The 16,269-nt window shown below is 38.7% G+C and overlaps 1 protein-coding gene across 12 annotated transcripts in view; it reads left to right on the forward strand.

Annotated features, from left to right (window-relative positions):
* Window positions 1–790: 790 nt before the first annotated feature.
* MEF2A (myocyte enhancer factor 2A) overlaps window positions 791–16,269 on the forward strand; it is a 222,333-nt gene continuing 206,854 nt past the window's right edge. For 3 of the 12 annotated variants that reach the window (XM_020963899.2, XM_020963890.2, XM_020963918.2), the window contains exon 1: window positions 1,694–1,858. The gene's annotated coding sequence lies outside the window, so the exon portion shown is untranslated. Of the gene's footprint in view, window positions 945–1,217; window positions 1,536–1,677; window positions 1,859–16,269 lie in introns of those variants that run through there. The other 9 variants (XM_020963908.2, XM_020963922.2, XM_020963943.2 and 6 more) reach the window with 7 other exon arrangements.

Genomic DNA, 16,269 nt, shown 5'->3' on the forward strand with positions numbered 1-16,269 from the left:
CATCTTCTACAACATTCACTTTGTAATTCTCCAATATCAGGTGCTCAGCTCACAGTAGACTGACTGAAGTTACTTCTCCTCCCCCCCCAACCTTTAGAGAGCTTTAGAATTTAGTTTCACACCTACAAATGAAATTAATCATTTAGCTTAGTGTATTCAATCAGCACACATGCTCCTCTAGATCCAGAAGCTGTGCTCTCATAAACAGAAATAGCCCTTGATAGAAAGTGGCCTTCAGGGCCAAAGAAGTAAGATAAGAAAAACAAGATTAAATATGTTAAAGAATAGGTTCTATATCCTCAGAAAATTTTTTTTGAGGGGGAAGATATAAAAAGACTGCTTTTGTGGTTGTCAGCCACCTTTCATCGCACCGCTTTCTTCCTAATGGAAAGCTGTTCCATCAAGGCAGGGACATCTTTGCCCAGTTTTCCATCCTGGGCTGGAGGGCTTTCTTTTCACATAAGAAGTGAACACAGCCAGCACAGAATTCTCTTTTCCAGAGGTGGCGGCTCACTTTTTTTTTTCCGCCCCAGATTTATGTCGCTGGTGTGGCCTTAGTGGGGCAGGGATTTCCATTATGTTTGTTTAGCGCGTCGGACCCGCTGTCAAGCACGTCCAGCGATTACAGGTGTTGTGCAAATAACAATAAATGAGCGCCAGGGAAGTGCTGAGAGATCCAGAAAGAGATAGAAAAAAGTGTGCCAGCGGGCTGGGGTGGCGGCTGGGCGAGGCGGGGCCGGGGGTGGGGCTGCGGGGAGGGAAAGGCAGGGCGAGAAGCGCGGCTGGACTGGCCTAAGGCGACGGGGAGGGAGAGGGAGCCTCAAGAACAAGAGCAAGAGGAAGGAAAAAGGAGAGAGACATCGGCAAGTGCTCCGCAGGGCACGGCGAGGCACATGCGACATAGGCAGGACCCGGTGCGCGGCTTCCCCACGCATGCGTTCCAGGTCCGTTTTCCCCCCTCCTGACCCCCCCCATCCCGCCTGGCACCCCACCAGCTTCGGTCCTGATCCGGGGTCGCTCGGACTGGAGCATCTCCAGCTTCCCCGGGGAGCCCCGCCCTCCCTCGGCCTTTATTGGCTGATGGCTCCGCTTGCGCGCAGTGATTTGAGAATTTTTTTTTTTTTGTCTCTGGTGTCGCCGGTTTTGCTCCGGGTGGTTTGGTCCGAGACTAAAGGGGTGGGAGAAGCTGAGGGCGGAGGTAGGGGAGAAGGGGGAGGAAGAGGAGGAGGGTGCGCCTCCAAAGGGCCGCGAAGGCTGCCCGTGGGCCCCACCCCTGGAGGCGTCCGAACCAGCATCAAGTGACCAATATCCCTTCCAGGGAAACACCGTCCTTCAGAGGAAAGCCAAGCTCCAGACCATCCCCCGGCGCCAAACCGCCGTCATCTCCTTCCTGTGCGGGGTGATCCGTCCCTTCACCCACCCGGAAAAATATAGTCCGTGCTTCACGTCCCAGTGGGATATTCCTTGATCCTAAAGCCACTGGCTAGCCTTCTGTCTAACTTCATTGTCGTCTTCTTCACCACCAGCCCCACTAGGTTCGAACGCAAGAGTGAGAGAGCCGCGAAAAGGAGGCTTATCCACTGGGGGGCGAGAGGGAAGGGAAAAGGGAGGAAAAGGAGGCGTAGGGACACTGAGGTATAAAAATCACACGGCGCACGCGCGCAGCGAGAGGAAGAAGTTCCGGTCTGGCTGGGGCCCTGTCTCCTAAAAATAGCCTCCGTGTTGGGATTCATCCGCTGATGTCCCAGTGAGTCCCAGCTGAAGGAGGAGGAGGCTTCGGGCACTGCTGTGTATGTGTGTGTGAGTGTGTGTGTGAGTGTGTGTGTATGTGTGCAAGGTAGCCCCGCGGGGGGATACGGTGAGTTCTGACCTGGCTTATATCCAGACTTGGGTAACGGGAGTGGAAGGGGGAAAGGGGTTAAGGGACAGCGTCTCTGTCTCCGTGAAGTGGCCGAGGAAGGAGGCTGGGTGTGGGTTTATTGGGGTCGGGGGGTGGCGGGGCCGTGTGATAAAGCGTGCTCGAGGGGCTGGGCACTCGACTGGAGGGAGTGGATCTGGGACCGCTGGGCATACGTTGGCATTGACCAGGTGGGAGGGGGTTGCTTGGTTGTGGGGTCACGCTAATGAGATCTCTGTGAGAGCGGGGTGGTGGTGGGGAGGTGTTAGGAGAGATGAGGAAGGGCGCCAGGGTTCGCTGTCTCGGAGGTGAGGGTCGTCGGGAGGAGAAGGAGGTACCCTGAGGAGGTGGGGTAGGAGGTGAGTGGTGTCACGGTGCTGGGAGGCTTGGAGAAGCGTGAGCCTAGTAAAAGGTGTAGAGCGGTGTGTGTGTGTGTGTGTGTGTGTGTGTGTGTGTGTGTGTGTGTGTGTGTGTGTGTGTGTGTGTGTGTGTGTGTGTGTGTGTGTGTGAGCGAGCGCGCGCTGGCGCGCGCGTGTGTATGTACTCTTTCGAGCTGTTATTTGGGGATGAAGTTAGGATGTTTGTATATATGGGGGGAGGCAGAATCCCTGAAATAAAAGGATAGTCACTTTTGGCCATGTTACTAGAAAGAACCATGAAAAATTTCTGAAGAACGCTTCGTATCCGTGCCCCCACCTATTTTTGGAGGTGGGAGATTGTTGGGAGGCAGTAGAGTATCAGTCCTGCTTTTGAAAGTTAAGGGAGCCATGGGGCTTCGCGAAATTCTCTGAGGCTGGGGTGCCTGAGGCTATTAGAGGATGTCCATAGTCTTAATTGGGCCACTGGAAGTTCCTGCTATTTCTGACCCTTGTAGCTGTGGTTAGCGATCGCTTTGGATATGTTGACCTGTAGTTAGTTGATAACGTTTCCCTTGATTGGATCTCTTAAGGTTTTCTTGCTTTGTGAAAAAGGCTGATTTAAATTTATGGGTTAGTCATGTTACTTTTTGGTTTAGGAAGTTCTTGTGTATTTGTGGAGAGGGGAAGTAGAATAGGACAATATGTATACAGTGAGACATTGCAAGTAATCTTTAAAATGTCCTGTGACAGTAAGTAATCAATCAGTGTAAGGTAGGAGAAATGTTTGGGGATGAGGGGGAAGAAGGAAAAATGTAGTGGGAGACACCTGCTAATGTGAAGCAGTACTATGTTAACAGAGTTTAGTAATGAAAGAGTAAGCTTTGCAAGAAGGCTGCTTTCTACTCCTTGTGGTTCAGTAAATCTCTGTCCTATGGATATATGGAGTATAGAAGCTTTTTTTTTTGTTCTTAATCTACCTGTGAATATAGGACTAGATGTGGCATTTCAACAGCAATTAAAACGGTTAGCTTTTTCAAAATTACGGAACTCTACATATAACAAGATTTAGTAGTGACAAATTGAGAAAATGTTGAAATGGAAAGTGCAGAGGTTTAAATTGTTTTCCCCTATTGTGTAGTAGTGGCTGATATGCTTTCGAAAGGTTCTAGGTATTTGCCTTTGTATCAGGATAAGGAAATGAAATGACATAGTAGTACCAAATAAGAATTAGAGCTGTGTTAGAAAAAGGACCTGCTTTTAAAACTTTGAGATTTTTATCAGTGATTAAAAAAATTTTTTTTGTATCTTTTATTACTGTGTAGCTGGAAAGTTTTCTGTCTCTACTTTGGTATACCTTGTGTAAAGATATCTACTTTCTCCTTAAGAATCCAGCTGTGTTGTTTTGTCATCTTAAATGTAGGATTGTCAGTTTTAAAATCTGTGTTCATCATGACAGGTACGTGAACAGTCTGTAGCAAGAGGCAATAACATTTTTTGAAGACGTACAAAATGCCATTTATCTTAATCAGAATTTAATTTGGGGCATGCAGGGTTAAAATAGCTATGAGAATACCATATTTTAAGAGACAGCTATCTTTACTCTTTCTAGGGGTGACAGTTTTGCTTTCAGCATTGTGAGAAATGGAATACATGTTCATAGCATCATAGTTCTAAGATTAGAATTGGTTTTATTTATTACCATACTTATAATTAACTTAAACATTGCATTTTTTACTGGAAATGGTAAAACAAGGAGTACTTTCATAAATGGTTGTGATAGTGATTAAAATACCCTCATTGCATAAACTAATGATTTAAAATATATCAATTTACTTAAACTTTAGGTTAAATTGATGCTTTCTACAAGATATTTGTGCTTTAGTAATTGTAGATACTGCTATTTATTTGCAATCACTAATTTTTTTGTTAGTAAAAGTTATGATAAAAGTACATTTTAAAAGATTTGTGGTTTTTCTTTTGCTTTTATTTTCATATTATATCTGTATTTAACTTAGGATTTTATTTGTAATGCCGAGGAAAGTTTAAATCACCACCTAGTAAGTACTTCATAAAATTAAATTATGAAGCTGAAAAATAGTGCCACAGGGCTTAGAAGTTTTAAGTTGAACAACACTGTGCTGGAAAAAGTAGTATTCCTGGCATCTAAATTGTAATTGTCTTATGACCCCATAGAGGTTTTGTAAACTAATTTGTTTGTATTGGTGGAGGTCAAGGTATAAAAGTCATATTTAAGGGAAGTTCAGGTGTTTTTAAGTTTTGCAGTTTTTTTCTTTTCCTTCTTTTTTTTTTTGCGTAAGATATTGAACTACTACTCTGAAGACCAAAAATGTATTGTCATGTAATAAATGCCTTCCACAATAATGAGCATCTGTTAAATACTTATGAGTAAGATGCCTGTGCTAGGTGCTAAAACTATCCTCATAGATGTCATAGCTTCAAAGGTGTAAAATAGCAGTTCCCACCTTTGAGTGGCCTACAGTTTAATAAAAAACACATACATATGATACAGAGTATAATGTGATATAGGTAGAAGAGTTTCAGACAAAAATGTAAGAAAATTTGAGGATAATTTAAATTTGAATTTTCCACTGTGGGAAAGAATCAAAGACTATTCATAGAGAAGGTAGTACTGAAACTAGTACTATGAAGAAAGGAATTCAGTAAGTGTAGATTTGCGCACTGAAAAGTACCATGTGAATGAGGGAATTAAGGCATTCTAGCTTGAAAGTACACGGAGGTAGAAAGATGGCAAGGCAAGATAGGAAAAAAAAATTTGTAGTAGAGTTGGAATGTATGTAGCTTGTATGAAAGGGAATTGTGTCAGGAAAGCTGAAAAGGTAGATTGGAGATTTTTCAGGCCTCAAATGCCAGGCTAAAATAGTTTGCCTTTTATCCTATAGGAATTGGGAAACCACTGAATATTTTTGAGTTTGAGAATATGTGCATTATGTGAAAGATAAACTGGTGTGCTGGTGAGATTGGAGGTAAAGAAAACAGGATGACATTGCTAAAAGGGCTCGAATTAGGTTGATGGCAATGTGAGTAAGAAGTAAACAGTGAATTTGAATGGGATTGTGGAGGTATAATTGACTGGATTTGATAGATGTCTGGAATTTGTAGTGGTGATGATGGAGAAGTTAGAGTTAAAGATGAGTGGAAGCTTTCGAGTTCAGGTTACTTGGAGGATGAGAGAGATCATCAGCAAATAAGGAAATGGAAAGAAAGAGAAAAGACTGCAGTTTTTGAGTGTGTTGAGTTTGAGAGATATTTATCAGGCCTGAATAGATTTAGAAGAAATCTGTGTAAGGTATTTCAGATGGTGGGAATGGATGATTGCTAGGTACCTTCAACAGGAATGTTGGTACTTCCTCCAACGTGATGGTCTTCCAGTTCTTCAGTTTCTTCAATTCTGTAACTTATTTCTTTACTCCACCTTAGACACACAAAAGGATGTAACATAAAATGTTTGGTCCTACCATCATTCACAAGTGCTGCACTTGGGTGATTAAGAATTTTTAAATTTTCTCTGACCAACTATACATTCTTGTATAGATGGAATCATCTTTTCCTGTATGCCTCCCTCTGGCTAAACCTATTCATCATCCTCACAGTGATCTCCAGTCCCTCTACCCAGACTCTCACCCTTAATTTGGCTTAATATTCCTCCCTTTTTACAGAGACACTATAGTTATCTAGTATATAGACACTATATTTATCTAGCAACATTTCATTGTCCTCAGCTCTTGGATTCCTTGTTTCCCATTGTCTTGGTCTTGCCAAATCTCAACCCTGTATTACTCCTCTTTATATGGTGCTGGAGGAAGCCCCCTAATTGTGCTAATCCCATTACAAATTGATAATATCTAATATCAACTGGGCCCTCATTTTAACAAGGCAATTCTTTTAGTATTCTGTAATTGATTTTTTTTATCCTATTCTCCAAAGCATCTTTTCCAAAATTCTGTCTTCAAATCTCCTATCCCTCCCTTATTAGCAGAATACTTCGCACTTTACTGAGAAAATAGGGGTCTTTTGCAGTGAGCTTCCCTCTTTTCTGTTTTTCTACAACTCAGAACCCCCTACCTCATTCTTCATTCTCTCAGTTCTTTTACTATAGTCTCTGATGAAGTGACCGTTCTTCTACTCACGAAGGCCAGCCTTCCTGTTTTTGTTCTTGATCCCATCCCCTATTATTTCCTCTAATAGATTTTTTTCTGGATCATCCTTTTTCTCTTTCATCTTCAGTGTTTTATCTACTGGCTCTTCCTGCTTCCTATACATATGCATTGGTCTTTACCTGTCCTTAAAAAAAAAAAAAGAATCTTTGCTGATTGTACCATTCATTGAAGTTGTTCTTTTATATGTCATCTACTTTTCACAGCTAACCTAGGGGAAAAAAATCTACACCTGTTGCCTCTACTTCCCTTCTTCATGTTTAACACCTTATAATCTGACTTCTGATCTCACCATTCAGCTGAAACTGTTGTTTCCAAAGTTACTAGTGATCTCTTAATTGCCAACATTTGACCTGATTAATCACTCTTTCTTCCAGGATACCTTCTTTTCATGACACTGCCCTGTTTCGGTTCTCCTTTTACCAAGCACCATACCTAGTACATACATCATAGGTACTTAATAAAGGCTGTTCGTTCTCCATCTCCTTTCCTGGATCATTCATTCCTGCTCCATAATTATGGGTTTACCCTGGTGCTCTGCTCTATCCAAGGTCCTTTTCTCTACGGCCTCTTTTTTAGTGCCCTCACCAGCTTCCCTGTGCTCAATTATTGTATCTGTACAGATCTATCTATATGCCAAGCCTTAGTTTTTTTTTCTTGAGTTCCACTTTCACTTCACCCACTGCCTATAGGATATTTCACATTGGTTATCCTATAGGCACATCAAATTCATCATATCTAAAACAGGACACAATATTTTTCCCCATACACACCCTTCCAAACATCCCTGTTGCTATTTAGGCCACCACTGTCCTTTCAGTTACATGTGTTTATAGACTATGAATGATTCTTGATTCTTCACTCTTTCCTTACCTCACATAGCCAGGCAGTTTCCAAATCTTGTCAATTCTACCTTTATATTTTTTGCATGTTCACTCTCCATTTATATGGCTACCACCCTGGTTCAGTTCTGCCTTATCAGTTGCCTCCTGATTGATTCCCTGCTTGAATCTGCCTGCACATCTGCCAAATAATATTTGTATGGTACCAGTTTAACTGTCTTCTCACTGACCCCAGTAGCTCTCTGTTGCCTCTAGGATCAAATACAAACTCTTTTGTTTTGCATTTAAAGTCCTTGAGACCCTGATTCCAAATTACTTTTCCAGATTTATTATATATTAATTATCTCCATGGCCATTGTGGTCCAGCTAAATTGGCCTTTTTGCTGTTCCTCACACAGGACATTTAAAAAACATATGGGTTTTTATTCCCCCCCAATTACATGCTAAAACAATTTTTAAACATTTTTAAAACTTTTAAAAAAATTTTGAGTTCCAAATTCTATCCCTCCCTCCCCTTTCTCCTCCCTTCTTGAGACGGTAAGCAATCAGATATAGGTTATACATGTGCAGTTATGTAAAACATTTCCATATTAGTCATTTTGTACAAGAAGACTTGAATGAAAGAAAAAGAATGAAAAAAATAAAGTGAAAAATAGCATGCTTCAGTCTGCATTCAAACAATACCAGTTCTTTCTCTGGAGGCAGATAGTATGCTTCGTCATTAGTCCTTTGGGATTGTCTTAGATCATTGCATTGCTCAGAATAGCTAAGTTATTCACAGTGCTTCATTAAACACTATTGCTGTTATTGTGTACAGTATTCTGGTTCTGTTCATTATGCATCAATTCATGTAAGTCTTTCCAGGTTTTTCTGAAATCATCTTGTTTGTCATTTCTTATAATATAATAATATTCCATTACAGTCATACACATGGTTTGTTTCGCCATTCTCCAATCTCTGGGCATCCCTTTGATTTCCGATTCTTAGCCACCATAAAGTGAGCTGCTATAAATATTTTTGTACAAATAGGTTCTTTTCCCTTTTTTGTATGTCTTTGGGATATAGACCTAGCAGTGATATTGCTGGATCAAAGGGTATGAACAATTTTATAGCCTTTTGGGCATAGTTCCAAATTGCTCTCACAGGGGACGTTTTACCACCTGTCTCTTTGTATTTGCACAGGCTGTCCCTCATTTCTGGAATGCACTCCCTGCTCACTTTTGCCTTTTATTTATTAAAACAAGTTTTTGTTGATATCTGTTTGTATATTACCTACACTTTCCAATATACCTCTCTCCCTAGAGAGCCATCCCTTATAATAAGAATAAAGAAGGAGAAAACTGGTTGAGCAAAGCTAATAGACAGTCAACCAACCATTGCCGTTATGTCCAATGTTTCACACTCATTATTAGTCCCCTATTTGTTCAGAAAAGTAGAGGAAGGTACCTTCTTATGTATCTCTTCTTTGGGGCCAAGTGTGGGCATTACAGTTTCACAGCATTCACTTTTGATTGTTCTGTTGTTGTTTCTTTTTAGATTGTGTGTATTGTTTTCCTGGTTCTGCTTACTTCACTCTTCATCAATCCACATAAATATTCCTATCCTTCCTATAGTCATCATATTCATTATTTCTTAAAATGTAGTAGTATTCTTTTATAGTCTAATACCACAATCTGTTTAAGCAGTCCACAATTGATGGGTGCTTTGTTTAGTTATTTGCTACCACAAAAAATGTTGTCATAAATGTTTTGGTATATGTGAGAACATTTTAAAAATAATTTCCTTTTTTGAGCTGTGTGCCTGGTAGTGGGATCTGTGTGTCAAAGGTTAAGAACATTTTAATGACTTTTTTTTTTAACCATGCTTATAAATCTTTTCAGGAAGGGTTGAACCAATTCGCAGCTCCACTGACAGTGTATTACTGAGTTCATTTCTACAGTTAAGTATTCCCAACTCTTCCAATTTGCTAGGTGTGAGGTGAAACTTCATAGTGATTTGATTTACATTCTCATTTATTAGTGATTCAGTGTCAGTCGCCTAATGTTTATTAACCATTTACTTTGTGCCAGGCACTGTACAAGGGTCCTGGGGTTACAAAGAAAAGCAAAGGACAGCCCCTTTTCTCAAGGAGCTCACAGTCTAATGCAGGAGACAACCTGTAAACAACTATGCATAAATAACGTAAAAACAGGATCTCATAGTACATGATGTGGGAAGTAGGATATATGAAGACTGGACAAATAAGAAGGGAGCAGATTATGAAGGGCTTTGAAAGCCAAACAAGATTTTATGTTACGAAGGTAAAATCAACAGACCTTGGCAATAGATTGGTTATGTGGGGATGAGAGTGAGGAATTGAGGATGACATCTAGTTTATGAACATGGATACTCAGAAAATGGTGGTGCCTTTGATGGTAATAGGGAAGTTTGGAAGGGGTGAAGATTTTTTTTTTGAGGAGATAATGAGTTTAATTTTGGACTTGTTGAGTTTACAATGTCTGTGAGACATCTAGTTGGAGATATCCCCATTTGTGAGACTGGAGATCGGGCTGGAAAAGTAGATTTGAGAATCATCAGCATGAAGATGATAATTGACTCTCTGGGAGCTGATGATATCATCAAGTAAAATAGAATAGAAGAAGAAGAGATGAGGATCTAGGACAAGAGCTCTGTGAGACACCTATAATTAATGGGTATGTCTTGGATCAAGAGAGACTGAAGAGTGGTCAGACAGGTAAGAGAACTAGGAGAAAACAGTGTTATGAAAACCTAGAGGAAAAACAGTATCAAGAAGAGAGTGATCAACAGTGTTAAAGGCTGCAAAGAGGTCAAGAAGGATGAGGTTTGAGACAAGGCCTTTAGATTTGGCAATTAAAAGATCATTAATAACTTTGGAGAGAGCAGTTTAGTTTGAATGATGAGGTTGGAAGCCAAGCTGTAAAGAGTGAGAGGAAAGAAGTGGAGGCACTGATTGTATACTCCCTTCTCACGAAGTTAGCCACAAAAGAAAGAAAACAGATATGGAATGTTAGCAAGTGAGTATTTTTTGAGGATGAAGACGACATGGACATTTTGGTAGGATGAAGAATAGAGTGAATTGACCTCAATTTTTCAATGCAATATGAGGCAGTCTTTCATAGTTTGTAATTCTCTTTTTGAGTACTGTCCATATCTTTGGACACTTTTCCACTGTGTCTTTTGGTTGTGAAGAATTTGTGTGGTGTAATGGGTACTGTGCTTGATATGGAGTCAGGAAGGACCTGAGTCTGAATCCTGTCTTACATACTTACAAGCTATGTGACCCTTGGTAAGTCATCTAATTTCTCTGTGTCTCAGTTTACTTATTTATATCCTTATCTATAAAATGAGATAATGGTATCTAATTCACAGTAAGTAGTTGTAACACTCAAATAAGACAACATGTCAAATACATGTGAAAACACTGCGAATCTTCAAATGCCATGTAAATGTTAGCTAACATTATTACTGCATTTTTGTGTTACTTCTCAAAATATTGACTATCAGACCATTATTAGAGATCCTTGACATAAAGTTTTTTTCCCTTATCTCTTCACATATGCTAGTTGCATTGCTTACCTTCACCTTTTAGAATCCCAAGTTTCCTCCAGAGCTCAGTTTCAAGTGCTACCTCTTGTGTTGGGCCTTTCATGATTCTCATTTCATCATGTCTTCTGCGGCAGATTACATCCTCTCTCAGCCCTGCTTCTCTTAAATTTCTCCCTGTTTGCTGCCTATGAACATGCTCATATCTCCCCATTTCCAAAAAACTCTCATTTGATCCATCTCTGCCAGCTAGCATCCCACATCTTTTTTCCCTCTTTGGTGGCTGTCCTCTTTGAGAAGGGAATCTATAATAGGTCCCTCCATTTCCTTTCTTCTCACACTCTTCCTTAAATCTTTGCAGTTTGGCTTTCAACCTAAACTGCTCTCTCCAAAGTTGCTAATGGTCTCTTAATTTCCAAATCTAATAGGCCTTTTCTTAATGCTTATCCTTCTTGACCTCTCTGCAACCTTTGACATCATTCAACTTTTTCTCCTTGATTACTATAGATTGTCATGTTATTCTCTAGATTTTAGTGACAGTGTTCTTTTCCAGTTCTTCTTTTAACTTTTTCAGTCTCTTTTGCTGGCTCTTGATTCTTTCAGTCACTAACCAAGGATATGGCATAGGCCTCTCTCCTGGGTGTACTTCTCCCTTTATACTATTTCACTTGGTGATCCCATCAGCTCCCCTGATTTCAATGATCATCTCTATGTAGATGACTCTCAGATTTGTTTGACCAGCCCTAACCTCTCTCCAGTCTCACATCTTCAATAGCCTTTTTAAAAAAAAATATTTATTTTTAGTTTTCAGCATTCACTTCCATAAGATTTTGAGTTCCAAATTTTCTCCCCCTTTTTCTCCTCCCTCCACCACAAGACAGCATGAAGTCTGATATAGGTTCTACATATACATTCATATTAAACCTATTTTCACATTAGTCTTCTAATTAGAAGAATTAGAACCAGTGGGAGGAACCATGAGAAAGAAGAAACAAACAGTGTGTTTCAATCTGCATTCAGACTCCATAGGTTGTTTTTTTTTGGATGTGGATAGCATTTTCTATCATGAGTCTTTTGGAATTGTCTTAGATCCTTGCTTTGCTAAGAAGAGCTAAGTCTGTCAAAGTTAGTCATCGCACAGTGTTGCTGTTACTGTGTACAATATTCTCCTGGTTCTGCTCACTTCACTCAGCATCAGTTCATGTAAGTCTTTCCAGGTTTTTTTGAAGTCTGCCTGCTTGTCATTTCTCATGGAACAATAGTATTCTATTACATTCACGTACCACAACTTGTTCAGCCGTTCCCCTCAACTGATGGGCATTCCCTCAATTTCCAATTCTTGGCCACCGCGAAAAGAGCCATTATAAATATTTTTGTGCATGTGGGTCCTTTTCCCATTTGTATGATCTCTTTGGGGTACAGACCTAGAAGAGGTATTGCTGGGTAGCCCTTTGGGCATATCCAGCTACCTTTTTTAAAGTCACCATAGTTTCCCCTATATCCCTCTTTCACCTCCCAGAGAGCTGTCTGATATAACAAATAGTATTCTTTAAAGACAAAAAAAAAGGAATGAAAAAGAGAAGGAACAAAAATCAGCATAATAGTGCATTGAGAAAGTCTGAAAATATGTACAGTGTACAACAGTTGTGGACCTCTCACCTCTTCAAAGGGGTGATTTGGGAGTGTTTTCTCATATCTCTTTCAAGCCATGCTTAGTTTCTCTATAATTTTGCAACATTCACGTATTATTTCTGTATGTGTATGTATATTAGTGTATGATTGTTCTTTCCATTCACATTGTTGTAGTTATAATGTTTTCTTGGCTCTGTTTGCTTCAATCTATCAGTTCATGTATATCTTTCCATGCTTCTCTGTATTTATTATTTCTTACATCACAATAATCTTCCATTAAATTAATGGACCACAGTTTGTTTGCCATTCTTCAGTCTATGGGCAACTACTCTGTTTCCAATTCTTTGCTATCACAAAAAATGCTGCTACAGATATTTTGCTGTATATGAGGACTTTCTTCTTATGAGGAATTAGCCTAGCAATGGGATTTCTGGGTTGAATTTTAGTCACTTTTTTTTGGTATGATTCCAAATTGCTTTCTAAAAAAGGTTATACAGATTCATAGCCCCACCAGTAATCAATGCACCAGTTGGCCTATCTTCCAACTCCTTCTAAAGTGACTGTTGACATCTTTTGTCATCTTTGCCAATTTGTATTGTGTGAGGTGAAACCTCAGGATTATTTTGGTTTGCATTTTTCTTATTATTAGTGATTCAGAGTAGTCTTTCATGTGATTGTTAATTATTTGCAATTCTTTTAAGAACTTTGTTCATATCCTTTGACCACTTATCTTTTTGGAAATAGCTGTGTGTGTGTGTATGGTGTATATGTATGTATGTATTTTTTCCTGTTAATTGCTTACATATTTTGGATACTAGAATCTCATAAGAGAAATGTAATACAAATATTTCTTTTTCATTTGATTGCTTCCCTTATCCTAGGTGTGTCAATCTTATCTCTGCAGAAGCTTTTCATTTTCATGTAATCAAAGTTGTCTGTTTCATCTTCTGTAATTATCTCTATCCTTTGTTTGGTTAAGAATACATCTCCTTCCCATAGCTGTGAGAAGTATATGATTTGCTTCTTGTAGTCCTATACATTTGATTTATGCAATTGAAATAACATTCTTTTGAGAAGAGGTCCATAGCTTTCAGCAGCCTACCAAAGGTAGTCTGCACAAAAATGGTTAAGAACCCACGTAGCTTTGGAGCTGGAAGTGACTTTAGAGGCTATTAAATTAAATTCTCTTCATTCTATAGATGAGGAAACTGAGGTACAGAGAGGTGAAGTGACCTGCTTAAGGTCGTGTAATTAGTAAATGTCTGAGGTGACATTTGAACTGAGATCTTTCCAACTCATAAGTCCTTTCCCAGTCTAAATCCTATGATTTCTGAGACTCCTTCAAGCTCTAAGATTATACATTTAGAACTAGGTCACCATTGTTAAGACCCCAATAAAAGGGCTTGGGTTCTTTTTTTTTTTTTTAAATCTTTTTAAGGGCTTGGATTCTTTTACGATGAATGCAAGCACAATTTCCAGGATTGGCATCTTCCTTTCTCCATTGGTCTAGCAACTGGATTTTTTGAGACTTGCTTGGGGAGTATTTAATTTTTATTGTAAGTAATCTACTTTGCTTCTTTTCACATAAGGAATCTATTACCCTTCCTGAAATTCATGTAAAGACCCTTGCTGCCCTCCCCCAAAACAAACGAACAAACCCTCCCCTCTAAACCAGGGTGGGGAACCAGTGGCTATGCTGAATATTTTTTTTTAAATTAAGGAAAATTCAGCAATTTTCTAATTGTACTGTGAATAATTTCATTTTACTTTAATGCATGTTATGTACCTCCTTTGTCTTTTTGCATCCTAATTCATAAACCATGTAGTAGAGGTTAAAAAAAGTTATATCTATAATTCTTTATGGTCTAAGTTCTTGAAATGAATAATTATGTAAGAAAAGAAAAAAAATTCTTAAGTTTGAGTGTCCTGATACAGGATCTTAAAGTTAGTGGTGTTTGAGAAAATGTTCTGTAGTACTAAATTCATTGTCAGATTGCATATGAAGTGTTTAATTTAAAGCAGTTTTTGACTGTTAAAGACTATTTACATTAAAAAATGACAAAAACCCTATTATCTGTATAGAAAATAATTCTTAAAGCATTTTTACTAATTCATGAATAAAATATTTCTTTTAGGGAGTGACTATGAGAGTTGCAGCCAATGTGTGGAATTTAAGGTGGTATTTGGAATCCTAAAACAGTACCTACTAGGAATAAATGGAATTTTAAAATGTTTCCTGAAGTTAGCTTATGGTTTTCTGATTTTCATGTTACTTCAGGTATGAAAGAGAATGACTTTTAGTTCAGTAGCCTCAAATGTATCTTGCTATTCAGATGACAATTATAAAGGTAGAGACAGAAATCTAGGGCATTCTGTGTAGTATTTGTTGACACATGTGATCAATACACTTTTTACAAACTGATTTCTTTTGGTTTTTTGCTTGGGTTTTATAGTTGTGATATAATCTGAATCGTGGTTGTAATAAAAGTTCATATTATTAGTGTGTTAATCACAGAGATTTATTAGTGAGAAAATGTATGACAGGTAGTTAAACTAGACATTGGAAGGTGGCTTTATAATTATGAGCATGTCATTTCTGGTAGTAATAAAACTATTACTTCGACATTACAGTATAACCAAAGGAAATGGTTCTTGTTGAGAGACAAAAGACATTTATTGATCTTAATAATTGGCAAAGTCACTTAACCTCTATGGGCCTCAGTATCCTTCTCTGTAAAATGAGTAGAGTTGGGCTCCATTATATCTTAAGGTCCTTTCTATTTGTGAAAATCTGTGAAATAATATGAATTTAGAATGTCCTCTATTTATGAATGAATGCTAACCAGTGCCATTGTGGGGAAGGAGAGGAGTGCCTTCAGTCCTAGAGAACAGGAAACATTTCCTGAACTCCTGAATCCTTTTTCCTAGATGTTAAGTGGCTGTGGAATTTGGGAGAATGATTTCGATTTTTTCCCCCAATGACTGTAGTTGGGAAATGGAATAGGTAAACTTCCTGAACTTCAATTGAAATGCATTTTCTTAATAGGAATTAGATCTTGTGATTAGGTTCCTAGGCCAGCCTACAAAGATGTATTTAACCCAAAACTCAATATAAAGTATACCACTAATTAATTGTAGGTACTGTGGACTTTTGTGAATTGGCCTGGAAACTGAATCATTTATGGTACCATTGTTTCTATAGGAAAATCTAAGATTTAAAAAAAAAACCTCATTTAAAATGAACCTTTGGAATTCAACTGTAAATTAATGGCTGTCGGCATATAGGTGACATGTATCGTTTGATGTATTATTTTTATTATTCATTTGATGTATGAATGGGGCATTAATGAGTTTGACCAAATAGTTGGGTACATTATAATGCACTGAAAAGAAGGGGTGAATTTGGAGTCAGCTGACTTGGTTTCAATCCTGGCTTTGCCTCTTATAGGTAGACTTGGACCAGTCACTTCTTTGAGTTTCAGTTTTTCTATCTGTAATGAGGAGGTTGAGTTAGAAGATCTCTTAAAATACTAGCTATCAGTCTGTGGGATTATGAAGAAGTTGAAACTGAACACTTTTCCCACAATAATCATTATGCAAAAATAACTTTATGCTGTTGTGGCTGGAAGCTTCTTATGCAAACTTTGTTTCTTTAATTTCCTAAAATGTGAAGTTTACTGTTAGCTGAAAGTTTTAAATTTTTTGTAAGGCAGTATCACTTATACATAAAACTGTTTAGGAAAAGGCTTTTTTTTTTCCTTTTAGCAATGCAAACAATG

This window comes from Phascolarctos cinereus, unplaced genomic scaffold (genome assembly GCF_003287225.1).
Source record: "Phascolarctos cinereus isolate Bilbo 61053 unplaced genomic scaffold, phaCin_HiC Scaffold_3;HRSCAF=262, whole genome shotgun sequence".
Lineage (NCBI taxonomy): Eukaryota > Metazoa > Chordata > Mammalia > Diprotodontia > Phascolarctidae > Phascolarctos > Phascolarctos cinereus.